This window comes from Rhinoraja longicauda, chromosome 5 (assembly GCF_053455715.1).
Source record: "Rhinoraja longicauda isolate Sanriku21f chromosome 5, sRhiLon1.1, whole genome shotgun sequence".
Classification (NCBI taxonomy): domain Eukaryota; kingdom Metazoa; phylum Chordata; class Chondrichthyes; order Rajiformes; family Arhynchobatidae; genus Rhinoraja; species Rhinoraja longicauda.
In genome coordinates this window covers 24,879,803-24,907,700 of record NC_135957.1, presented here as the reverse complement: position 1 = coordinate 24,907,700, position 27,898 = coordinate 24,879,803, and the positions used below count along the sequence as shown (strand labels likewise).

The window sequence follows — 27,898 nt, the reverse complement described above, 5'->3', positions numbered from 1 at the left end:
CACAAGTGTCAATGGAAGAGATTGCTTGTCAATTTCAGTGGCCGCTTGCAGTTAAAGAGCAGCGGTGTTCTGATGGTGTCTGATTAATACAGCGAGACGACATGGAATTTTTTTTTCCCCCAATGCTTTTTTTTTCTGTTTGCCGATTTCCAGGGTAACTTTTAAGTGGTACCCTAGCTCCTGATCAAACTGGCATTGGAAACAATTAGGCCCGCAAAATATAAATAGCGTTCATTAATTCATTGATTGCATTATATCCAGTTGGCATTGTGGAAAGTGTTATAGCAAATGTCTCTACTGAAATTTCAAGAGTAAGAGGAAGGGAGGTGTGATCTCATTGGAACATACAACATTCCGAATGGGATGGAGCAATGGATGACAAAGAGCTGGTTTCTTGAACTGTAACGTATAGAACTGTTGAGGTATGATTTTAATATAACGGACAATTAGTACTTGAGAATAAATTTATCTTTGCAGACATTTGTCTCTTTTTATTCTACCAACCAGGGCTGTGGGTGCATCGTTATTAATGGATGGGTGTGCTTATTATTTTTGGATATTAAGGATACCAGATGATATGATAGGAAAATGGGACAATCACTAATATTAATTCCTTGTGAATTACTCACTCGACTCTTGTTTATTGCAGAATAGCATTCTGTGAATCTTGAGTCAAAGTGAATGGTGAGAAAGGAAACTGCCAACCATGAAACCACTATTATAAAACATAATATTTGATACTGATAACTGCTGTGAAAATATTTACTGCAAAAATAATAGGATGTGTAAATCTATGATAAACATTATTTTACTTTGATTGCTAGCTATGGCTTTTGAGTTGGTCAGCCATGTTGATCTAATGTGGAAGTACTTAATCAACATTCTGTCGAATAGCACTAATATAATTAGTGGGATGTGCCAGAGACAAGTAGATTATGTTAGATACAGGTGAATGTTCTGATGTATGAATTTTAAATGACCACAGTGGTGGCACAGGTGTAACTAACTTCCCTTTGAGAGGCAATTTAAATTCATTTATGAGCAGAAACAGTGTAACTTGTAAAATTAACCATGAGTAAATTACATATTAGTCTACACACCTCTCCATGGTAGCATGTAGACTCGTAATGTATATATGGATTGGACAGTGCACTGAACAAGTTTGCTTCCCTATCTGAAGCATGTAGAAAATTGTGCAATACCAATCACTGATCGGTTTAAAATTATTTGTCTGATGCCATTTCACTTGCATATTATTTTAAGTTTGGACTGAAATGGAACCAGCAAAATAAATCAAATCTACACCCTATGTTGGTATTGTAAAAATGCATGTTGAATTCGTGAAATTCTTGTATTTAAAATTAGCTATATTTACTTAATATAATCCACCAAATTTATTAATTCACTAACTTTTTAGGAAATATTTTGTGAGCAGATTGTAAGCTTCGTGCCATTTTGGTTAATGGACTCGTTCTGTCACTCAAAATAGCTGCCAGTGCTCCTGTGACTTCGGAATATATTGCAAATTACTAACACGGTATAAAATGCCAGTTTGTCTGATGGCACAGCCAAAGGAATGATGTTTCATCTAGCTCTGTGTCTATATATGAAACATTTAAGCGGACCAGGACTCAAAGGATGACCTGACAATAGTCTTAAAATTTTTGAAAGGTTTGATGGACAAAATGTTTCCCCACATCTAGAAACAGTATTAAAATACAAGTTAGTTGCTCATAAATGCAATGTGGAGTTGCGGAAATTTGACTTTTCTGAACATAAATATATGGAACTCGTTACTCTGCAATTAGCAAGGCAAATAGTGTTGATAAATTTAAATAAGAGGGCCCTGTTAGGGAGAATGAAACAGAACTATCCAAGAAATGTGGAAGGAAGCTTGTGTGGAGCATGAATAGTGACATGGATATGTTCAATGAAAAAGCTTATATCCTATAAATAGCTTGTGAAAAGAGCAAAGTTAGCATTGATTGTTATTTTTTCAGTAGCATTAGTTTGATATTTGTACGTCTTGTTCTTAAGACAGAACTCTGAAATCTAATTAAATGCTGGAGTAACTCAGCGGGTCAGGCAGCATCTCTGGAGAGAAGGAATGGGTGACGTTTCAGGAATCTGAAATCTAATTTGCAGCCATAGCTATGCAAGCCAAATGATTTGTCTGAAAACAAATTGAATAGGTCAGCAACACCACAAAAGACTGGTGCACTTCACAGCTTCTGTCAGGCACTGTCATTGGACTCTAATGAGGGATGAAATGACCTTTTTTTCTTATTAGAATAACAGCTGGAGCTGCACAGCCCTTAAAAATATGATACGATACAATAGAACTTTATTTATCCCAGGAGGGAAATTGTTCTGCCAACAGTCATAAAACACAAAGTACATGAAATTAAAGTGACGAGTGGAAAGGATTGGGGATGCGCAAAGATTGGGTGGGGGGGAGGAGGGGAGTAAGTCTACCCTACGACAATGGGGAGGAGTTGTACGGTTTGATAGTCAACAGTTGAAATATCTAATGTTGATGTACAGATGGTGCTCGAGCAATGCAGGAATTTTGCACTGTTTTGCTGTTTTTCACATTAATGTATTCATTTTTAGATAGTGAGAAATACCATGTTCATTCTGTGGTGACATGGTAATGTGACTCGGGATTGGCAGATCTTGAGTACAGGTTAACTTTGCATGCTGTGGTGCCAGCACTAATTTTATGTTTCTCTCTACTGGGCTATTAACTGTTCACCGTTCGGCTTGTGGAAACTGCCAATATAAACTATCCTGAGGAATTTTGCGCACAATTAAAAAAATTCCTAATTTAGCTAATGGCGATGAAAAGCATAAATTCTGTCCCAATGAAGGGTCACTGGCCTGAAATGTTAACACTTTCTCTCACCCACAGATGCTGCTTGGCAGCTGAGTAGTTCTAACTTTATTTTTATTTCAGATTTCCAGCATCTGCAGTTTTTAATTCTTAAGCATAAATTCTGCTTGGCACTGATTGATTTCAGCAGGCTTTTTGATCTCAGACCAGATGGTGCTTGCCTTCTGTCTTTGTGTGTTGCCTGGGTACGTAGTGTGCAGAGAAAGTATAACATGATTTAATTAAGGTATTTTATAAACTAATACCCCACCGCCCTACTTTTCCACACCCTTACCACTCCAGCCGAAGCTACTTTTAGCGCAAAAACGTTAACTGAACTCATGAAATTTTCGCAAACCACCCAATCTCAAAATATGCTCTTTAAAAGCCAACTCTTTCCTTGTGTGGCTTTTGGACTGAGTTTCCATAAAGTAGCATGGGGACATTTTACTATTTTAAAGTTGCTATGTAATTCACATTATGGTGCTGTGCTGGCAATTGAATGCAATGTGCTTCTTTATATCTTTCATTTTTTATTAAATTTAAATATGGGTACTGAAACTGAAACTTACTGTATGCCAAAGGAAACAAAAGGGTGAATGAACAGATGTAGGTGAATAACCCAAGCAAGAACTAGGCAGACTATAGTGAACTGAAAGGAAGGCGAACAGGAAAATAAAGACTTGCAAAGAGGAAAATGAATTAATGAAGAAAGATTGGAATTAACACAAGAACTCCACTAATCCTGGTTATGCATTAGAATATTAATTGGTTAAGTAGAGGAGCAATGAGATTAATTAGGAACCAAGGGAATAATCTATGTATGCACTTTGATGCAAGGCTGCATTGCTTTTACCCCAGAAAAAAATGTTGCTCGAAGAGATAAAGGCGGAAAATTGATGAGGTTTTAGAAAGGCTGGGTGTGCTTTGAAGTAAGCCAGCCACTAGTCCATATGGGTTGCATTCTGGATGGTTGAAGGAAGTAGGGATGGAGATTGCAGAGGGGTTTCCATAATCTTCCAGTTGTCCTTGCATATGAAAGAGTTGTTAAAAGATATTTGCATATTCTATTTGCATGTATGATACCCTTATTCAAAAAAGGATTGGTTTTTTAATGGTGTAACAGAGAAAGTTGAAGTCGATGTATTATTTTTCCTTTATGTTTTTAAATGGCATTGGGAAAAGGTTCCACGCAAATAGCTGGTTATCAAAATTGATGCCAATTAGAATAAATAGGAGTAACAACTAGGAAAATGATTGGTTCAGGGAAAAAGTAGAAAATGATATTCCCCGGGGCTGGGATGACTGAATATCTTTTAATGATTTTGGTGTCAGAAGTTAAATGATAAAATATGCACAATGCATCAAGCTTAGAGGTGTTGGAAGATGGGTTATGGACTGCCTGAAGACATAAACTAATAAATGGGCAGATAAGTTGCAGATAATATTTAGTATAGAAGTGCAAACTATTGTATTTCGACAGAAAGAATGATTGGTGAAACAGGTTTATTGGCACTGTTCTAAAGGTAGTACAGGAACAAAGACTTTAATGCATCACTGATGAATCTTTGAATGTGGGTTAGGACATATTGGCAGGTCAGTTTGTAAAGCATTCATAATCCTGTGATTCATAAATGAAGGCAGAGTACAAAATTAGGAATGTATGTTGAATCCTTAAAGACGGCAGAGCCAAACCAAGTGTTTCACCCACTTCTAGATATGAGTGTTCTATTGAAGATGTAAGTGGGATTTGGTAGATTGGTTCCAAGGTTGATGGGTTTTGGTTTCAAGACTGGTGAAGGTGATGTTGATGTCTGAGGAGCAAAGAAGATTGAGAAGATATTTGATAAAGCATTAGGACTATTCAGGTTTCTATTAATATGTGGTTCAAGGATCATGAATATAGTCAGAAAGTGAATGTTAAAATATGCCTTTTTTGATCTGGAATTTGATGCCTACTTTAGGACGGTGGAAGAGTCGATTAGGGTTTCAAAGGGAAATGGACATTCTGAGGAAAAATAATTTACAGGACTTCAGAGAAAGAACAAATAGTGGGTCCACCTAGATTACTCTTCAGGGAGCCTAGATGGACTCCATTAGCAAAATTGCCACTCTTGTGGTATAACAGTTCCAGTCATAGTAGTGTAAAAACATGCTCTTCACCCCACTATCGGTTCCAGCCATCAAGCATCCATTTAAATGAATTCCAATTTTAAAATAATTTTCACTTACCCTTCAACTTCCCCCAGATTCTCCCGGTTATTAACAGGGACTAATTAACCTACCAATCAGCTAGTCTTTGGCATGTGGAAGGATGTAGGAACACCTGGAGGAAAGCCATGCAGTCTCAGGAAGAATATGCAAACTCCATATCGACATTGGAAACCAGAATTGGAAACGGGCAACTTGCTGCGCCACTGTTTCACCATTGTCAAATCCTCCCCATAGTCAAATCCTATGACTTTTCAAAGGATTCAGCACAGTTCTTATTGGATGGGTTTTGAGGACAGCATGGACCATCCGGCAATTGTATTTGAGCAACAACTACTATAAATTGATGCCGTCTTCCTCATAGTAAGTCTGTCTGAGTGCGATATGGAATTTGCAGCAAAAAGAAGTCATTCAGATTAACTGCAGCTTTATAAAACTTTGGTTAAGCCATATGTGGAGTATTATATGAAGTTTTGGTCATTGCATTACAGGAAGGATTTGGAGAAGGTACAGAAGAGGTTCACCAGGATTTTGTTTGGACTAGAGTGTATTAACTATAAGGATAGGTTGGGCAGACTTGGATTGTTTTCTCTGTAGTGTCAAAGGTTGATATAAGTTATGAAAGTCACTGATAGAGTATTTTTCCCCGGGTGGATATGTTAAATATAGCGTTGCCAACTGTTCCGTATTAGCCGGGACATCCCATATTTTGGGCTAAATTGGCTTGTCCCGTCTGGGACCGCCCTTGTCCCGTATTAGACCCGGGGAGGCGCTGTGGCCCCGGACACTGTAGGAAAAAAACTGCAGATGCTAGTTTAAATCGAAGGTAGACACAAAGTGCTGGAGTAACTCAGCGGGTAAGGCAGCATCTCGAGAGAGAAGGAACGGGCGATGTTTCGGGTCGAGACCCTTCTTCAGACTGAAGATTTTTTTAAAACTAAAATACTTTATTTCTGAGTGTTGTTATGCACAAGCCAACCTTGCCCTTCCCTCCTCACCCGCTCACGGCTCAGTTTGGCCATGGCGATCAGTGGGCGTCTGGGTTCCCAGCACTGTGCAGACAGCTCTGCACTCCGTCCCAGCTCAGTGACTCTTTCGGTTTGGGCTCCGGCTTCTCTTGCGGTCACTCCGCTTCTTGCTCCTGGGGGGCCCCCTGATGAAGCTCCAGTCCACGCTGATGGGCTGCCCGGCCAGCTCTGACCCGTTCAAACCCTCCATGGCCGCCTGCACCTCCTTGTAGCCTAGGTCTCGCACTCCACCAGAGCGTCGCCCTTGAGGTAGCCGGTGCTTCGGTCCAGGTTGAGGTGCAGGTTCTTGATCTTACCGTACTCGGCAAACTTGTCGTGGATGTTCTCCCTGGTGGCTTCCTCGTGGACCCCGGTCACAAACAGGATCCACCCCTCCACTGAGCATTGAGGGCCTGGCTCATCGCCTTCTTGCTCCATGGAGTCGTAGTCTTCTCACAGCCTGGATCGAGCGCCTACTTTGGAGCCAAATCCTTGCCCCTTCCTCTTCTTTGTCTTCAGTTTGTGGATACGTTTGTCGCCCTCGTCGTCCATGGCGAAGTCCTCACCGCCCACCTCATGGAGGTCCAGCAGAAAGAATGGGTGACGTTTCAGGTTTAGACCCTTCAGACTGACGAAAGGGTCTCGACTCAAAACATCATCCATTCTCTCCCGAGATGCTGCCTGACCCACTGAGTTACTCCAGCATTTTGTGTCTACCTCCGGACAGTGTAGGCCCAGAGGCCTGTGCACCGCCTAACGGAGGTTGCGTAGCAACCTGCCTCCCGTCCTGGGCGGCCGCTATTGGTGGAGTAGGAGCACGTGGCCGCTGGCTGGGGGAGGTCGTGTGGGGCGGTGACGTAACCTTGTCCCGTATTTGGGAGTGAGAAAGTTGGCAACCCGAGTTAAATACCAGAGGGCACAGCTTCAAAGTGCGATGGGAATTTTTTTTTACATGGTGCTATTGCCATGAAAGTGCTACCAGGGAAGTTGGTGTATGCTTTGTTTGAGGCATTTAGACAAGCACATGAGGATACAGAGAATGAAGGTATGTAGATCATGTGCAGGCAGATAGGATTAATTTAATTTGGCATCAGCACAGATATTGTGTTTCAAAAGGCCCTGTTCCTGTGCAGTTCTATGGTATCTCATTGGTGTATTTATGGTCCTTGTGTCCCATTTTTGGACACCTTCATCTGTATTCCAGACTGTTAATTTGTAAGGAATTATGCATCATGATATGAGATATTGATAACTCATTTTGTTGATAACTAAATGTTCAAACATTGATAACTCAATGTTCAAAGATTTTGAAATATCTTTAAACATTGTTTATTAGTTGTTCACCTGTCCACTATGTAACTAGAATCAAAGTGATCTTTTTAATGTAGCTATTAGTAGATATTTCTTCTGCCTTTGTCAGATTTTTCTCCAACCTTTCTGCTCTAAACTTCACTTTACTTGGGCTGTTTCTCATTGTTCAACTCACTCAATTTGTACTTGTTTTCACTTGTTAATGGTCCAAGTTGGAAGCATTGCTTTGGCTTTAGAATTACTGAAACAAAACATATCCATGGTATATTTAAATGAAAATCTTTAAAATATACCTGTATGGAGCTTTTGCTCATTTATGGAAATTGCAGAGTTTTGATGTAATCTAGTTGTTTTCTTTTCTTTGCAGGGATTGTGAAAATGGTGCTGCCACATACTTTGTGATCAAGACGGTATAATGGTTTGTGCCTCTGTTTTCGGGAGAATTGACGGTAACACTGCTTCAATACGAGTTGTAGGAAATGAAGTTTGAGCAACACCAGTGTGATTTCAGGTCAGTAGCTCAAGACGTGAGAAATGTGTGCGATTACAGCTGACACGAATTGACAATATTCCTCTTCCTTGTTCATTTGCTCTGGTGAGTCATTGAAAAGAGTTATAAAGCAAGATTGAAATGTCTCGTCTGACAAAAGTACAAAAATACCCCGAGTATTGATCTTTAATGTGTCTCTGTCACATTCACTTGGCAGTATCTTGAGAGATAGACCAAAATGTATCATCTGCATTCATCTTATCATGGTTTTTCCGTTCATGAAATGGGGCATATGTATTTTTGTACTTATCTTTAAAAATAGGTTACAAGACACTTACTCTAGCATTGCAGTTTTTAAAATCTGCTTCACCACTGTCACCAGAAGTAAATTTAAAAGATCTGATACACCTTTTGTTGGATGAATATTTTGAAATGACGCAATATGGATAATTTGGACCTCGCTCTCCCAGCAAGTACTGTTTTGAAAAATATCCACATAATCTATTCCAGGCAACTGGGAGAGACCTACAATAACAACTTCAATTTATATATCACCCTAACTTAGCAAAATCTCTCAAAGTACTTCATTGAGCTTGACTAGAAAATCGTCAAATGCGAGGGTAGAGAGTAGTAACATACAGCTGTTTTCCGTCTGGAAAAAGTGCTGTTACTATGTGTCAGTTGTTAAAAAAAATTTAAACCTTGAATTGCATGTTGAAACCTTAATTGTAAGAGGTTTGCAGAGGCACAAGGTTGGAATGAAGTCTGCAGTGCAGTGTTTAGTAGCAAATGGGGCAGCATAGTGGCACTGCGGTAGAGTTGCTGCCTTATAACGCCAGAGACCCGCGTTCAATCTTGATTATGGTGCTAACTGTATGGAGTTTGTATGTTCTTCCTGTGAATGGGCTCCCTCCGTCCGGGTGCTGCAGTTACCTCCCACATTCCAAAGACGAGTAGGTTTATAGGTTAATTGGCTTCTGTAAATTGTCCCGAGTGTATCCCAAGAAAGGAGTGAGAGAGAAAACGGGGAATTACAAACCAGTTAGCCTGACATCGGTGGTGGGGAAGATGCTGGAGTCAATTATTAAAGAGGTAATAACGGTGCATTTGGATAGCAGTAAAAGGATAAGTCCAAGTCAGCATGGATTTATAAAAGGGAAATCATGCTTGACTAATCATCTGGAATTTTTTGAGGATGTGACAAGTAAAATGGATGAAGGGGAGCCAGTGGATGTAATGTATCTAGACTTTCAGAAAGCCTTTGATAAGATCCCTTACAGGAGATTGGTGAGCAAAATTAGAGCACATGGTATTGGGGGTAGGGTGTTGACATGGATAGAGAATTGGTTGGCAGACAGGGAGCAAATAATTGGAGTAAACGGGTCCGTTTCAGAATGGCAGGCAGTGGCGAGTGGAGTTTCGCAAGGCTCGGTGTTGAGGCCGCAACTGTTTACCGTATATATCAATGATTTGGATGAAGGAATTAGAAGTAACACTAGCAAGTTTGCGGATGACACAAAGCTGGGTGGCAGTGTGAACTGCGAAGAGGATATCAGGAGGTTGCAGGGTGACCTGGACAGGTTGAGTGAGTGGGCAGATGCGTGGCAGATGCAGTATAATATAGATAAATGTGAGATTATCCACTTTGGCGTCAAAAACAAGGAGGCAGATTATTATCTCATTGGTGTCAGGTTAGGTAAGGGGGAAGTGCAGTGAGACCTGGGTGTCCTTGTACACCAGTCACTGAAAGTAAGCGTGCAGGTACAGCAGGCAGTGAAGAAAGCTAATGGCATGTTGGCCTTCATAACGAGAGGATTTGAGTATAGAAGTAAAGAGGTTCTTCTGCAGTTGTATAGGGCCCTGGTAAGATCACATCTGGAGTGTTCTGTACAGTTTTGGTCTCCTAATTTGAGGAAGGACATTCTTGTAATTGAGGCAGTGCAGCGTAGGTTCACGAGATTGATCCTTGGAATGGCGGGACTGTCATATGAGGAAAGATTGAAAAGACTAGGCTTGTATTCACTGGAGTTTAGAAGGATGAGAGGGGATCTTATAGAGACATATAAAATTATAAAAGGCCTGGACAAGCTAGATGCAGGAAAAAATGTTCCCAATGTTGGGGGAGTCCGGAACCAGGGGCCACAGTCTTAGAATAAAGGGGAAGCCATTTAAAACTGAGGTGAGAAGGAACTTTTTCACCCAGAGTTGTGAATTTGTGGAATTCTCTGCCACAGAGGGCAGTGGAGGCCAAATCTCTGGATGAATTTAAGAGAGAGTTAGATAGAGCTCTGGGGGCTAGTGGAATCAAGGGATATGGGGAGAAGTTGGGCACAGGTTACTGATTGTGGATGATCAGCCATGATCACAATGAATGGCGGTGCTGGCTCGAAGGGCCGAATGGCAGCCTCCTGCACCTACTTTCTATGTTTCTATTATATAGGATAAAACTAGTGTATGGGTGATTTCATTGTCGGTGCTTACTCGGTGGGCTGAAAGGCCTGTTTCCACACTGTATCTAAACTAAACGCAACAAGAACAATTCTGTAAAATTGCCCCTAGTGTGTAGGATGCAAAGGTGGGATAACACAGAACTGGTAAAGGGGTAATCGATGTTGGCGTGGACTTGGCGGGACAAAGGGCCTGTTTCCACTCTATCTCTAACATGGATGGCCAAGTAAAATTTCAAAATGTAAATTAATTTTCCTGTAAAGAAGTTGTTCAATGATGTATTTTGGTAGAATGTATGAGGTGAAGCGGTGTAAACTATGTGGTCCAACTTTATATTTAAAGAGCAGAGATTACCTACATAAATCATTGATGGTGGCAGGAGAAGTTGATATGGCCACATTTTTTAATAACCATATAACCATATAACAACTACAGCACGGAAACAGGCCCGTTCGGCCCTACCAGTCCACGCCGACCACTCTCTCTGACCTAGTCTCATCTACCTGCTCTCAGACCATAACCCTCCAATCCCCTCTCATCCATATACCTATCCAATTTACTCTTAAATAATAAAATCGAGCCTGCCTCCACCACTTCCACCGGAAGCCCATTCCATACAGCCACCACCCTCTGAGTAAAGAAATTACCCCTCATGTTACCCCTAAACTTTTGTCCCTCAATTCTAAAGTTATGTCCCCTTATTGGAATCTTCCCCACTCTCAAGGGGAAAAGCCTACCCACGTCAACTCTGTCCGTCCCTCTTAAAATTTTAAAAACCTCTATCGTCCCCCCTCAACCTTCTACGCTCCAAAGAATAAAGACCCAACCTGCTCAACCTCTCTCTGTAGCTTAAGTGCTGAAACCCAGGCAACATTCTAGTAAATCTCCTCTGTACCCTCTCCATTTTGTGGACATCCTTCCTATAATTTGGCGACCAGAACTGCACACCATACTCCAGATTCGGCCTCACCAATGCCCTGTACAATTTTAACATTACATCCCAACTTCTATATTCTATGCTCTGATTTATAAAGGCAAGCATACCAAACGCCTTCTTCACCACCCTATCCACATGAGATTCCACCTTCAGGGAACAATGCACAGTTATTCCCAGATCCCTCTGTTCCACTGCATTCCTCAATTCCCTACCATTTACCCTGTATGTCCTATTTTGATTTGTCCTACCAAAATGCAGCACCTCACACTTATCAGCATTAAACTCCATTTGCCATCTGTAATATGTAAATTGGAATTATAAAACTGCGCATCTCACCTCACCTTTGATGTTAGGTATAGAAAAGTATAATACAAATCAATGTGATTTAATAAAAACACTGGTTAACTCTCAGCTGGTGTGTTGTAGACAATTCTGAGCACTATACTTTGTAAAGTAATAAAGCCTCGAAGAGTGTGCAGTGAGAGTGTCGCAATTGTGTCAATTATGTCAGAGATCCAGTTATTCATGGAAACGAGGAAAGCTGGAATTGTTCTTTTAACCTTCTGTTTCAAGTAGATTTGATAGGGATGAATAGCTCAAATAGAGTAAAGGAAAATGTTTATTTTAGTAGAAGATGTAGTAACCATAAATCACTTAACTTTAATTGTAATGTACCCAGAGATGTATGAAGCGGAATTTCTTTAAGGTAGTGAGTTGTTTTGTGGGTTTTTTAAAATTCGATCCAGCACAAACATCAGTTGGGTTTGTATGGACTGACGTGTATAACTATCATCTTTGTTCTGGGAAATCAGCTGATATTCTCTATTTTTGTTTTGATTATGCCATAGTTGTCATCCATAGCTGATTAAAAGCCAACAGCTTAAAATTTGTTTAGGTTTTTAATCCTATCATTCAAACCAGCTGTGACATGTCGGTTACATTCTCTTAATTCGTGAGTATTAGATGGACATTGACATTGGGCGGCACAGTGGCGTAATGGTAGAACTACTGCCTTACGATGCCAGAGACCCGGATTTGCTCCTGACTACGGGTACTTGTCTGTACGGAGTTTGTACGTTCTCTCTGTGTCCTGCGTGGGTTTTCTCAGAGATCTTCGGTTTCCTCCCACACTCCAAAGACGTACAGGTTTGTAGGTTAATTGGCTTGTATAACTGTAAATTGTCCCTAGTGTGTGTAGGGCAGTGTTAGTGTGCGGGGATCACTGGTCGGTGCGGACTCAGTGGGCTGAAGGGCCTCTTTTCGCGCTTTGTCTCTAAACTAAACAATATTGTTACAATGTGTATGAAGGAACAGCAGATGCTGGTTTAAACTGAAGATATACACAAAATGCTGCAGTAACTCAGCGGGTTAGGCAACATCTCTGGAGAGAAGGAATTGGTGACGTTTCAAGTCGCGACCCTTCTTCAGACTCTTGAAGTCTGAAGAAGGGTCTCGACCAGAAACCTCACCCATTCCTTCTCTCCAGAGATGCTGCCTGTCCCACTGAGTTACTCCAGCATTTTGTGTCTAATATTTGTTACTATACCTATTGTGAAACTTGGTCGGTTAACTGGGATTCAGTTCCATTTCCTAGATGCGAAAGCAGACTTCAGCAAAGTGAACTTATTCCCACAATGTGTATTGGTTTTAGAATGCAAGAATCTATTTGCCATCAATTATTCATTGATGTTTTAGCAATATTGCCCATTGGAAGAGTTCATTTTAAGTCCATTAATATCTGCCTAACATGCATCTTTTTTAGCTAATGCTTTCATGTCTATCCATATCTCTCAAGGCAGCTTTTATCTGCTTTTATCTTTCTATCATTAAGGGTAGTCTTTTATATGCATAAAATATAATATCTAGTTTTTAACTTCAAATGTAAATTAACCATGGCCCTTTTCAAGCATTGTACATTCTACTGGTCAAGTTGCTGCACATTTTGATAATATCTTCTGGCCATCGCATTCACATCTAGAGTTTCTCCATTGTAAGGGTCTGTGTGGCTCAATAACAGCTTATTTGTCTCTAAATCATCAAAATTTAGTTATGATTTGGAATCTCAAGTTATCTGAATTGCTCATTTTGTTGTAGCACTGCCCAGATTCAGCATTTTTTGGATCTGCCAGCCTTTACATGAGACATTAAACTGTGAATCTTCCCCCTCAGTTAGATATAAAAATCCATTTCAGACATTTTTACTAAAACAGTACACGGTCTTTATTCCATTACACTGTGTGGGATGCGGCAGTATGCAAGTTTGTAATTGTAACAATGACATCAAAGAAGATAGTTTGGGTTTTTATAGCAAATTATGTAGAGCTTGGAAACATTTGAAAAGTGAAACTTTTTATATGGAGAGCTTACAACTGTATCATGATGTACAATCTCCTATGCTCAATGCTCTGACCGATGACGGCAAGCATGCAATTCTGCCCTTACCACCCATTGTTTCTGTGTTGCCACTTTGAGAACTAAGTACTTGTACCCCAAGGTCTCCCTATTCAACTTTTCCTGTTGATCACTGCATGATCTGGTCAGGTTTAAAATACATCTCTTTGCTTTTGTCTGAGCTAAATCCCATCAGCCATTCCCTTGCCAATTTCCCAGTTGATCTAGATTGCTGTAACCTTGGACGACCTTCTCTTTCCACTATATCACCAAATTTGAAAGGAAGTTGTGAAATGAAGAATGCTTGAAAAAATATTAGTAAGTGAAATCAAATACAATTCACCTGCAAGCCATATCAGTTAAGGAAAGTGGATGTCCTATCTGAAAAAGGTAGTGAACCAGATTTTGAAGCTTCATGGTTACAAGCCTTTTTTTTCTCCAAATTCTCTCAATTGATTTAATTATTGAATTTAAATTCCCCAACTACAAAGGTGAAATTTGAACTTCTGTCACTGGATCAATAGTCCTGAACTCTGGCTACTTTCCAGTAACTTAAGCATCATGGAACTGTACCTAATACTTCTTTTCATTAGCTGAACTATAGATTTTGGACTTGTATGAATGGAGGCCTAGAGCGCTCTTTCTTAACGGTTGATGAGGTATGTAAACTTGCCACATTTAAAATGATGAGCATTTAAAGTGCTATAATCTCCAACTGAGTGTGGAAAATAAGATTATCCTTTTTTTTGGCCAGCATGTCCATGAGAACTGAATGACAGGCTGCTGTGGGAAATTATTCTAAAAAATCAGCAGACAGTCTGAAGAAGGGTTCTGACCCGAAACATCATCCATCGTTTTTCTCCAGAGATGCCGCCTGACCCGCAGAGTTATTTGTGTCCATCTTCTAAATAATCAGCTACCTTTTTGTTTACATTCATCCCATGACAATGTTTTGAAAATGCTTCACTAAATGTCCAAGTGCTTTAGATCAAAGAATTATTAAAAGGGCCATTACTATAAAGGCTGGGTATAGGTAGGGATAATTTACATTGCTATAAAGACTGGGTACAGTTGGGGATAATTAACATTATCCCTTCCTGTACCCAATCTTTATAGTAATGTTGAATACCTATATGGTCCCTTGACACAACACCCAACCTGCAGGAAATGGCTCTTCAAGCATATACACTTGCATGTCTCCTTCAGCCAAGATCTGACTTTTCAGAGACTTGGAAGCTCTAAGGTGGCAACTCTCTGCAAGCTGTTCCAGAAGAGAATCTATTGTAATCATGTATAGTATGATTTGACATGACAGCTTGCAGAACGAGCATTTCACTGTATCTTATACAGTGACAATAAGTAAACCAAGCACATTTTTAAGCAAGTTCTGGAAACCCACCTCCTGGGTGGAGAAACCTTTTATACATCTTAATAAATTCAGTCCATAGCCTCCTCTGTTCCAGAGAAAGCCACCCTAGTTTATGCCATAATTACAATCCTCCAAATCTGGCAATGGCCTTTTAAACCTTCTCGGTACCCTCTCTAATGCCATGACCCTTCCTGTGAACAAAGTTATATGCAGTACTCAAGCTGTGGCCCAACTGAAGTTGTATACAGTTCTAGCATAACTTCCCTAGTGCTTGTATTTTGTCCCTTGAATAATAAAGGAAAGATTAGACAGAATCTATCAAACCCATGACCTCCATCATCTAGAAGGACAAAGGCAGCAAAAACATGGAAACACTTATCACCTGGAAGTTGTCCTCCAATACACACATATCCTCCGATTTGGAAATATATGGCTGTTCCTTCACTATCACTGGCTCTAAGTTTCTGTCGCAAAGGTCACATTTGTGTGTGGGCTCTGGTATGTTGAAGTTGCTGCGCTCCTTTCTGCGTGCCCGCTTTTCTGCGTTCATCAGTTTCTCTTCCCCCGTTTTGAGATGTTGGTTCATGGTACCTCTCCACCTTGTACGGTCAGCTGCAAGGCTCTCCCAGGACTCCACATCGATGTCGAGCCCCTTCAAATCTCTCTTGCAACATCCTTGTAACGTAGCTGGGGGCAGCCGATGGTTCTCCCTAGAGGTTGTCTTTTGGAATACGGCCATCCTCCATGCGGTGGACATGGCCCAGCCACCGCAGTCTCTGCTGCCTGAGTAGAGTTACATACTCGGAAGGCCAGCGCGAGACAGAATCTCGGCGTTGGACACTCTGTCTTGCCAGGATATACCCAGGATATGGCGGATGCTTCTAAGGTGGAAGGTGTTAAGTCTTCTCTCCAGTCTGGCATATGTAGTCCATGTCTCACTGCCGTACAGCAGCATGCTGTTGACACAGGCATTGTAGACTGCTATCTTTATCTTCACTCTCAGCTTTGGATTGGTCCACACTCGAGTTGTGAGGCGAGCGAGTGTTGTAGCTGCCTTCCCGATCCTCTTGTCAATCTCTGTGTCCAAGGAGAGGTTGTCGGTGATGGTGGAGCCGAGGTACGTGAACTGATGGACGGCATCGAGTTCGTAGTCTCGATGGTGATGACAGGCGGTGCCTCTGTATCCTGTCCCAGGACGTTCGTCTTCTTCAGGCTGATGGTCAGCCCAAAGTCCTTGCAAGCCCGATAGAAGCGGTCCATCAATGATTGTAGTTCCTGCTGGGTGTGGGACACAACTGCTGCGTCATCGGCGAACAACATGTCTCTGATGAGAGCTTCACGTACTTTTGTCTTGGCTCGGAGGTGGGTGAGGTTGAAGAGCTTGCCGTCTGATCTAGTATGCAGGTAGATCCCCTCTGTTGCGGTGTTGAAGGCATGTTTCAGGAGCAGAGCGACGAAAATCCCAAAGAGTGTGGGAGCAAGGACGCAGCCTTGTTTGACGCCACTGTGGATGTCGAAGGGCTCCGAGAAACTGCCATTGAACTGCACTGTCCCCTTCGTGTTGATGTGAAAGGATTTTATCACGCTCTGCAGTTTTGGTGGGTAGCCGATCTTTGGGAGAGCCTTGAATAGGCCATCTCTGCTGACGAAGTCAAACGCCTTGGTGAGGTCAATGAAAGCAATATACAGGGGCATCCGCTGTTCTCTGCACTTCTCCTGGAACTGGCAAAGGGAAAAGACCATGTCTACTGTTGACCTTCCAGCTCGGAAACCGCACTGTGACTCTGGGTAGACGCGTTCTGCCAGCTTCTGCAGGCGGATCAAGATGATCCGAGCAAAGAAGTTGCCGGCGATGTTGAGGAGGGAGATGCCTATGTAGTTGTTGCAGAGGGTTCCCTCATCCCTCATGTCCTGCGGTACAGCTCCTTCTTGCCAGCACTGGCAGAGGACTTCATGCAAAGGAAGCAATAAGGTAGTCTTGCAGTGCTTGAACAGGTCAGGGGGAATCCTGTCGCTGCCTGGGGCCTTGCCTGAGGCCAGGATGTCAATGGCCTTGCTGAGCTCTTCTACCGTCGGCTCTCCATCTAACTCATCCATGGTCGGCAGGCACTCAATGGCGTCAAGGGCTGAGGGGGACACAGTTCTCTCTCGAGTCGAGGTCAGAGTAGTGTTCCACCCATCTCTCCATCTGCTGGCATTTGTCTGTGATTACTTCCCCAGTGGAGGATTTGAGGGGGGCTGTCTTGCTCTGGACTGGACCTAGTGCCTTCTTAATGCCATCGTACATTCCCCTGATGTTCCCTGTTATGGCGGCCGTCTGGATGTCATCACTAAGCTGTGTCCAGTACTCATTGGCGCAATACCTGGCAGTCTGCTGAGCCTTGCTCCTGGCAGCCCTGAGGATCTGCAGGTTCTTGTTGCTGGCTGACCGCTTGTACTCGGCTAGGGCGGCGCGCTTGGCTTCTATGACGGGAGTCATCTTGGTCGACTTGGCCTCAAACCAGTCGTGTGTCTTTGAGATCTTCTTCCCAAAGCTAGCCACTACAAAGTGAGGTCTCTACATATTCACAATTCAGTATCCCCTCAATGTACATCTTCTTATGTTGAATCCTCACAATTTATTTCGCAAGCATTACCTGACGCTTTATGGATTAAATTCCATCTGCCACTTTTCAGCCCTACTAACCAGATCATTTATATTTTTCTAAAGTTAAAAGCTTAACTCCTCACTGTTAACTACATGTCCAAAATATTTAAGTATAAATCAATCATGCCAATTGTCTGCTATAACCAAGTAATGTATTATCATTGCCTATAGTTGAAACAAAGAACTGCAGATGCTAGCTAATGCACAAAAGGACACAGTGCTGGTGTAATTCAGTGGGTCAGGCAGCATCTCTGGAGAACATGGAAAGGTAACCCTTCTTCAGGGGACCGTTCTTCAGACTGATTCAGCCTGCTGAGTACTCCAGCACTCAATGACGTTACACCTTAAAACTAGGCACCAATGGCACTGGTTTGCATCAGCGAGCTCCTCTCCATCAGCTACCCTACCGTCCGGTCAACGCGGCCTCAGCCCCCGTCTGTCAGCTCCCCCTTAGTCCGCTGCCAACTACAAAACACACCTGGCCATTGCAGGGCCCCCTCCAGCCAGCCACCAAGCAACGGTCACCCTGCTCTGGCGACCCACCCTCCCTCTCCCCCACAGCTGCCAACACCAGGTGGCATATGTCGTCAACTTTGGAGGAGAAGGATGCAGTGATGGGGAGACTGAGTGGACGGAGCGACGGGAGAAGGAGGTGCCAGTGGCAGGGTAGCGAGGAACTGACAAAGCCCCACAGTAATCAAGCACTTCTCGATGATGGCAGCGACCCAAAGAAGACACTGTCCTCGGGCTACAACGTGAGGCACAACAGCCGCATCAACGGACCCTGTGGTGGGTGAAGAGGGACTCGCTGGTGCACCTTGTAAGCTGGGGGTGGGGTCAGAAGCCAGGGCTGGGGGTGGGGTCAGAAGCCAGGGCTGGGGAGGCCATGCGAGTTGGGATGGCGTCCAGTTATAACTGAAACCCGTGATGATGGAGTCCATTAAAGCATGGGTTTACTGTATAATAAATATAAGGGACTGAGCCCTGTGTAGCCCTGGTGGTGACAGCTGTACAGTCACAAGAACAACCATCAAACATAACTCTTAACTTCCTGCCACTAACCAATTTTGCATCCACATTGACGCTGTCTGTTGGATCACATGGCATTTTAATATATTACGCAGCTCTCTGCAACCATCTACAAAAAAAGCCAACTTTAGTTCTCTTAAAGCCATGCTGACTATTTTTGGTTAATTAAAGGCTTTTAAAATGGAAGTCTATACTGTCCCTCAGACTTGATTCCAATGAACTTGATTCTAATGATTGGAATATCTGGATTGGAATTATAGTTTGTCCCTTCCTTTTTAAACCATGGTGCTTTGTTCACAATCCTCGAATGCTCTGGCACTAATCCTGTCTTTGGTGGATTGTAATCTTATACTTGGATGGTGAAGAGAAACTTAAGTCTTCCTCAAGGGATTATTTGATGTGATGGGTTAAAATTATGATTGGTAGGAAATGAGATAAACAGTTTCCTTTGATAGGTTTAGAACATAGGGACAAAAATCTCCTACATATAATTTAATATATTTATGACAGGGTAATCTTTTTTTTTACACAAAATTGCAAAACTGTGAAAATGTAAGTATGATTGGACCAGAGGCTGTGAATATTTTTAAATATTTAGGATGTTGGAGGAAATGACTTGAAAGAATATAGTAACTGAGCAGACACCGGTTCAGGAAAGTTCATAATTTATAGGATCATTATAGACAATAGACAATAGGTGCAGATTCATTGTGGACTGATTGAGCCGAACATTTTCTTTACTGCATTTGAATTGCATTTCAATTAATTGCTATACCTGAGGTCCAAAATATCTTTTGATCTTTCACTGCAATATGATATCAAGGCATGAGAAGTAGGAGTAGGCCATGTGGAAGGTGCCTACTCTGTCATTCAACAAAACTGACTGATCTTCAACTTCAAAAGCTTCTTTCTTGCTATAACCCCATAACCCTTGATTCTTCTAATAGCCTGACAATTATCAGTTTGTGAATGGAATCAATGACTGAGCATCCAAATCTCAGGCAAGTAATCCCAAAGTTTCTCCACCTTTTTGCAGGCATTTCTTTTCATTTTAAACCTAAATGCCAATCTCTATTTTGAGTATGTTCTATATGCACTGCCAGGCATATCTTCCTTGAAATATCTTGTCTCTGAGGTTCATCTCAATGAGGTCACCTTTCATTCTTCTAAATTCTAGTGAATAGAAGCCTAGCTGTTGGTTATGTAGAGCATTTGTTCCAAATGTATCCCGGCACTGTTTCCCAACACTTTTTCTCCACAACATTGATGATTGCATTGGGGCTGTCTGTCTTGCACCCTAACTAAACTTGTTGACTTCATCAACTTTACTACTGGTTTCCACCCTGTTTTCCGGTTCACTTGTACTAAGTTTGACACCTCTCTCGAATTTCCCCGATGTCTCCGTCACAGGAGATAGATTACCAATGATGTCTACAACAAATCCACTAACTCTAACACCTATTATGACGACTCTTCCTCCCACCCTGCCATACGAGGATTGCACCCCTTACTCTTAAAAATTCCGCCTTCTTCCCTGCATCTGCCCTCAAGATGAAGCTTTCTACTATAGGACATCATGAACAATACAATACAATACAATACAATATATCTTTATTGTCATTGTACCCAGGGGTTCAACGAGATTGGGAATGCGCCTCCCATACGATGCAATAATTTAGGTAATTTAGACAGCAGCAACCCAACGAAACGAAACAGTTGTAACAGTTTTGGACAGGGTAAAGTGCAAGTTGATCTATGCGTTGTGGCCATCCGGCTCAGCAGGACCGGTTCATAGCAGCTATGGCCCTGGGGATGAAGCTGTTCCTGAGTCTGGAGGTGCGGGCATAGAAGGCCTTGTATCGTCTGCCCGATGGAAGGAGTTCGAACAGACTGTTGCAGGGGTGTGAAGAGTCTTTGTGGATGCTGGTGGCTTTTCTGAGGCATCGTGTGTTGTAGATGCCCTCCAAGTCTGGTAGTTGTGTTCCGATGGCCCTCTGAGCTCTATGGACTACCCGCTCTAGAGCTTTCCTTTCTGCCTCTGTGCAGCTGAAGTACCACACAGGGACAATCAACAATCAAGAGAAATGTTAAAGAGTACTGACGCACATTTATTTTAGATTATTTATTGTGTATATCTGATCAATGTTACTTGAGGAGTGCCGGATTGAGTGTACTTAGTCCAAGGAAGAAGCAAAAATGAAAAATAGTATATTTTTCAAAATTGTGTCATTGGGATTCCTGCTCCCAGGCAATGAGCGGATCTTTGTTGTTGTTGATGTGCTGTCACCCGAACACGGCAGAATCGCTTCAAGGTGTTTTGGCAAACCAGAAGGAAAACAATGATGAGTCTACAAGTTGAAACTTCAAATGGAAAGCAGTGAGAAGGAACAGTATGAGAATAGAAGGGTCTGAGAATGTGATTCTGTGAAGTACAAGTAAGAAAGAAATCCAGGACGTGAATTACATTGAGTGTGGAAGGGTCTACAAGAGCTACAAAGATATGTTGGATGTCTGCAGTGATCTCAATCAGATTGCAATTTGTGGATCTGGAGCAAACCACTGCAGATCCAGGATAACGTGAAGATGCAGGACAAAAGCCACAAAGACGTCTCTGGAAAATGAGTTTGCAATGTGTCAAGCAGAAATCATTGTGTGTACAATACATTCTTGAATGTAACCAGAATTACATTTTGGTATTTTTGTATGTAAATACACAAATTTATGTTGATTGTGGGTTCAAAAGTCCTGTCTATTTACTGGCACAAGAGAGGAAGGAGTTGAGGCCACTGCCGATCAACCATACAATATTACAGAGTGGAGCAGGCTTGAGGAGCACCTCCTATTTTCTTGTATATTCTCATGTTTCTTTGAGTTATTTTACAGCAACTATGTGATGTAAATTAACTTTTTTAAAAGGCAAGACAAATCCATGCTTCTCAAAGGCCAATACATGAAAGTGAGAATTAACAACATATGGTAAGCAGTAAAAAGCTAAGAGTAAGATTTTTTTTTGACAGTTTGGCTACATTTCAATTAGAAGGCTGTGATTTAGTTTCTCCTTGAAATATCGGTCTCTGTGCCAGTCCCATATGTTCAGGCTGAATTCACCATTACATGATAACCTCATTCGTGATAGGCATTTAATGAAATAACTGAATCTTCCTTTACTCCTCCTCTTCGCTGTTGTCATTTTTCACATTGATAAATGTTTTGACAGTGATTCACTGTAATTGTATTTTACTGGATAAATCAATACTTTCTATTTTCAGCAACCTTGTTTATTGTACAACTGAAACATGTTAATGGGAGCATTTGTTTAAAATGGTGTTAGTTCTGACCTTCAGTTGTGACCCTGTATGTATAACAGTATTTATAATATCATTTCTATACAGGAGATGTTTAACATCTGCTAAACGCTCCCATTTAAAGGCATTTGTGTATTCTTGCCTTGTTCAGGCAAAACAAAGTGAACAATATGTATTATGATGAATTTCCTAACTGCAGTTTGATTTGTATTTCCTTCTGTCCATGGATCATAATTAATTGCAATGTCCCTTTGTTTTTATCTATCAGTGTCCAGTTATACATTGTGAAAAAAGTGCAGCTAATCCTGCAATTATTTTCAGGAGGATGCTCCAAAAAAAGCTTTTGGAAAGATTGTATAACAGTACATAAAATTTAAAATAGTCTAAAAAAAATAAAAATGCCCACTTAATTCCTGCATTAAATGTCTCCATATTAAATTGAAAGAAATGTAGGATTGAGTGTTTTTCCTGCATTAGCACCAGGTTGTTTTGCCAGTGGGTGCTCTACTCTGTCCTAGTTCACTGGGTTACTTCGGTTTTTAAACTGCCCAGTGTTTCTTCTACAAAGTGCAAATTTATTGCTGTGGGGTGGTCAAGCTGACTCGCCTCTGAGTCAGCCTATGTTTATCACAATAATCGTGAAAAAGGATTTGAAAGAAAATGAGTAACTGGAGAGGGAGGAAAAAATCAATTAATCCATTTATGTCTGGCTAGCTAATTTTATGGCCCTCTGTCAGTTGTCTGGCAATTGTGGCTCACTACTAAGATTCCATGTTCCTGGCAGAAGCATGTCTTCCATTTAAAATAAATCCATTGCAAAGAAACATACAGTATTAGCTGTAAATATTAGAGCTTCCTGATCATGATACTTTAAAGATCTGCAAATTACAAAATATTTCCAAGCCATTGCCAGATTCGTTTATCCCCTCTGCATTTGCTCATTAATCGCACTGAATGAGTTTTTAGTTAAATCCTGTATGATGAATTAGTGACTTAATTCTGTTCGAGTTCACTTGTAGGAAAAAAAAAAGCATTATATAGCCTTTGAAATTATTGTAGCTTAAACTAATTTTTTCCTATATCTGTGAAGGATTTACGAGACATATATTTAATTGCTGAAAGCAATTTGCATAGGTTCTTAATTTTTGTTGGTTTCTTAGATCAAGGTGTAGTACTTGGCTCAAATGGACTACTGTAGTGGTGAAAGTTCCTCTAAATAGAATTATGGAATCACCTTGTACTTGGGCTGTCCTTTGGATTTCTCAGTCCTGTGGGTCCATTGGTGGCCAATTCTTTATAAAAGTACAAAGTCTTTACTGGAGCATTTTTATCAAACCTGATCCAAGCAGGGTTTTATATACAGTCAGAAAAAGTTTTACGCTTCTGAATTTCAATCTTCCAAAGAATACAAGAAAATTAGGGCAAAAAATAGGCCTCCAGAACATTTTCCATGCACCCGTACTATGTCCACAATGATCACCTACAAGTTACGGTTGCCTGCCATTTTAATACACTTCATCATTCGCATATTAAACCTGTCTGTCTTCAGCCTCTTCCTCTACCAGGGTGAAGTCAAATGCAAAGTCAAAGAACAGCGTCCCATATTCAGTTTCACTAGTCTGCAACCTGAGTGCCTTTCTTTCCCATGATACACTAACCCCTCTCACCCATCTTCTACTTCAACTACTCTATCTGCCCATCTCGCATACATTCCACCCTCCAGATTCCAGCAATCATAATCTTTTGAGTCACCATGCCCCTCAAACGTAATGCTCTAATGCCATCTGAAAATTCACTGATAGTACCACTATGGTTGGCTGAATCACGATGGCGTTGAGTCAGTATACAGGAGGGGGGGGGGTAGAACACCTAGTCGGGTGTGCCACGACAACAACAACCTCATTAAATAACAATAAGACTAAGGAACTAATCATTGATTTCGGAAAGGGGAAGTTGGGAGATTGTCTGCCTTGGCGGATTGGTGGTCAAGAGTTAGCTGCTGCATTGCTTAAAGTCGTAGAAACATGGAAAATAGGTGCAGGAGGAGGCCATTCGGCCCTTCAAACCAGCACCGCCATTCATTGTGATCATGGCTGATCATCCACAATCAGTCACCTGTGCCCTACTTCTCCCCATATCCCTTGATTCCTCTAGCCCCCAGAGCTCTATCTAACTCTCTCTTAAATTCATCCAGTGATTTGGCCTCCACTGCCCTCTGTGGCAGAGAATTCCACAAATTCACAACTCTCTGGGTGAAAAAGTTCCTTCTCACGCTTTTGAAGGCCTCCCCTTTATTCTAAGACAAAGGCCCCTGGTTCTGGACTCGCTTAACATTGGGAACATTTTTCCTGCATCTAGCTTGTTGAGTCCTTTTATTTCAAGCAAGCAAGAAAGATTTTTCATTGTACCTGTACCTCACTGTACTTGTGCATATTGAAAATAAAGTCAATTTGTTTTGAAGTATATTTAATGATCTGGCCTCTATCCTTGAGGGTAGAAAATTCCAGAGATTCACACCACTCTGCGAGAAGGAAATTATAAATACATCAGTTTTAAGTGTTCTATCATTTAATTATGCTCCCTTGTTCCTGACTCGCTCATTGGAGAAAATTCCATAAATAACTTCCCAAATCTTTTTAACTTTTTTGTGAATGAATTGGGGGCAGACCAGTTTAGATGTAACTTGAACCTGTTCCACTGGGTGGCGGGGAGCAGTAATTAGTGCTGTTACATCATAGTTTCAGGGACCTGGATTTGATCCTGCATTTTCTTGCTGTCTGTGCTTATTTTCTCAGACCATGTGGATTGCTCGAATTTCCTTGCATCTCCCAAAAATATGCTCGTAGGTTAATTGGCTGGGGTAAATTGCCCGTGAATGTAAGTAAATGGCAAAATAAAGGGGGATTGGTGGGCATGCAAGAAAGAAATTAATTGGGGAATAAGAGTATAGAGAATTGTAGTGAAATGATTGCCCTGCTGGGAGCTATCAAGGATTCAATGGGCCAAATGGCCTCTTTCTGAATTGTAACTTGTATATGATATATCGCCTAACTTATTCATGCTGTTTAACATCTCCTTTTTAAAAATTTCCCTTTAATCTGAAAAATAATCGCACCACTCAAAAGCAACATATTGCACATTTATGCAATCTTGGAAATGCTGATCTGGTCAGATGGATCTTTGGAGATAGGAAAAATCAGTGGAACATGCTTAACACGAGGACATTGAACAGCACTGGTGTTGGCCTAAATCGATCATTGAATCTTCAATTGTAGCTGTCATTGTAGATCCTTTTTTGTAGAGAGGCAATTTGTGTGTACCACCACTATCCCCTTTTAAGATACACATATTGTGAATGACAACAATCTTATCTTTGCTGAAAAATATCTTCAAAACATCATGCGTGTTTTACACCCTCTGAAGCTCCAGTACCTAACTTCCAGCAAATAATCCAACTGTAGCTATACTTGCAGTATATTAAGAATCTAATTATTTTCATTTTATAGTTAATTTTTGTTAGGGTGGGGGTATCTGAGTCTATGGTGTTTTAGCTCAACATTGTGTGATAAAGAAAAATGAAAAATTGCTAATTTAGAACAAAAGTAAAATACTGCAAATATTCTAAAGCTATCAAAAAATGTCAGCTAGTAATCATGTTTTGTTTCTCACTGAATTGATCTTTTTGATTACTGGAGGCTGGAAATGTGCCAAACTAATTAATGTGAATTCAAAAATTAAAGTTTAACAGCATTTTTAAACATGATCATTATACCAGAGAGACAACTCAATCATGGTGTGATTTAATGAAGAAGGTTAATGCTCAGAATTTGCATTTGTAGCAATGGCAAAACCGTCAGCACTTGCTATTGTTGCTCTTTAGAACTGTCAGCAACTTCTGACATCTGCTCATGAGCAACTGAATGCAGAATTCCAGAAATTTCTGTTGTTGATGCCCTGCTTGTCCACGAGGCAGTCTTTGCGTTATCCACACATTCAGTAAAGTATCTGATTTGTTCAGCCTGGATAAGATGTAACGATGCTTTTTAAATTCTCTGGATCCAAAATAGCAAATTTTGAATGGTGTCATCTTTGCTGCCCTACCACCTCTAAATAATGTGCTTAAAATACATTATTTTTAATTGTTTATATGTTTATTATCTGGGGTTCCACATTAATTTTGCATGCAAATCCTTGTCCTTACCTTTATTCCATAAAGTGATTGAAAAGTGCATTATAATCCTAGTTTATTGTCTCTTTAGTTTAATGGCTGCTCAACCTGGATCCCACTGATCCTGTGTATGGTTCCAAACTAAAAGGTAAATGGGAATGGGAGGGGGGGAGGTGAAATCTGCGCTTGAGCACATTTGATCTTTCAGGGAAGCTTTATTTGTCTGCAAAACCATGAAATCCTGGCTATGGAGTGGAGATCCTGCTGCTATATTCAGTGTGGTTTACAAAGGCGATCAGGAGCACATTATATAAATATATATATATATATGCAACCAGAGTTCAAAGCAGATTTTTCCAAGTTTTGCTGAAGAAAATGGACAAACAATCTCTTTTAACAGCAATTAATGTTGTCCATATGGCACATCCATATTAAATATCCTCATGCAGTGCTGGGAGTTAATCCGTACCAAAGGGTAGCATGTGTTTTTTGCTGCTTTGCATAGTAAGTGTCTGCTGCCAAAGGAACTGTGGTTTCCAGTAGAGTCTTTCAACTTTAGCTGTCTTTTTGACAATCGCCAACATCTTTTTGTTGTTTTTGTTCATTGCTAGACACTTGCATCTTAAAAATCACATTAGTTACACATTTAGAGCTGCCATGTATTAGCTTATCAGCATTTCATTTAAATATGGTACTAATTCTTTGGTTACATTTTTCAGCTTTCTCAGGGAAGATTTGAGAGAGAATTATTCTAAATATGAATTTAAATGTAACATTTCATTCGTACTTCTGCCCTTATCCATTCCCTAATAGTCATTGGCTGACATCTTTAAATTTGGCATCCAAGTTAGCGGTGAATGTTTTGAAACAAAGTAGAAGGAAAGAGAACACAAAGTTATTTCCTGTTGATTTTCCAGACCTTGAGATAACCTCATCTTTCCTCAGCAGGAGTCGAACAGCTGCTATACCAGAGAACTTCCACCAACAGCAGGAATTATCAGGCAGTTGACGTAAGAATATACTTATTTAGATCACTTCTGCCCAGGGAGTATCTGATCAATGGCCTTAAGGAACAGTCCAGCTTTTCAGCTAAATATCATTTCAATTCTCCTGTCCTTCTGAATATCCATTAACCATGTAACATGATCAGTAAATATGAAGACAAAGTAATGGATATCAGTGAGCAAGTCTGGGGTTCTAATTGTCATATGTGGCATTCTAAACAAAATCAGAATTTGAATTTTAAATCAATGCAATTTGCAGTTGCAAATTCTTTTTTAACCCTCCATTTTACCCTCCATTTTACCCATACACGTTTTTAATGCAAGGGATTTTTACTTGGTGGAAGATCAGCGGGCTTGGCAATCATAGGTGACCTGGCCTTCATCCTTTTTTTTTCAGAAAGTCAACAGGTGTGAGCACACCCCTTCAACATTCTGGAATAATATCAGGAAATTGATTGTCAAGTTTGAAGTTGCTTTATATTGATCTTTCAATACTTGGACTGCATCCTCCTTTTTACCCCTCTCCAGAGTGATACATTTACTTAATATAATAATTAATATTACCTTCCTTAATTTGTTCTAAAATCATGAGTTACAAATGTAGCCAAGCTGATGAAAGTCTGGTTCTTGAGCATCACAGTCTAATAATTCAAAAAGTAAATAAACAAGATTGGCTGCTGGCATTTGTACTGCAGCAGGATGTCAACCT

The 27,898-nt window shown here is 40.9% G+C and overlaps 1 protein-coding gene across 8 annotated transcripts in view; it reads left to right on the top strand.

The window, feature by feature from the left end:
* LOC144593494 (signal-induced proliferation-associated 1-like protein 2) overlaps positions 1-27,898 on the top strand; it is a 389,226-nt gene that overhangs the window by 33,586 nt on the left and 327,742 nt on the right. For all 8 annotated transcript variants that reach the window (XM_078399153.1, XM_078399151.1, XM_078399145.1 and 5 more), the window contains one exon: positions 7,769-7,912. The gene's annotated coding sequence lies outside the window, so the exon portion shown is untranslated. The remainder of the gene's footprint in view (positions 1-7,768; positions 7,913-27,898) is intronic.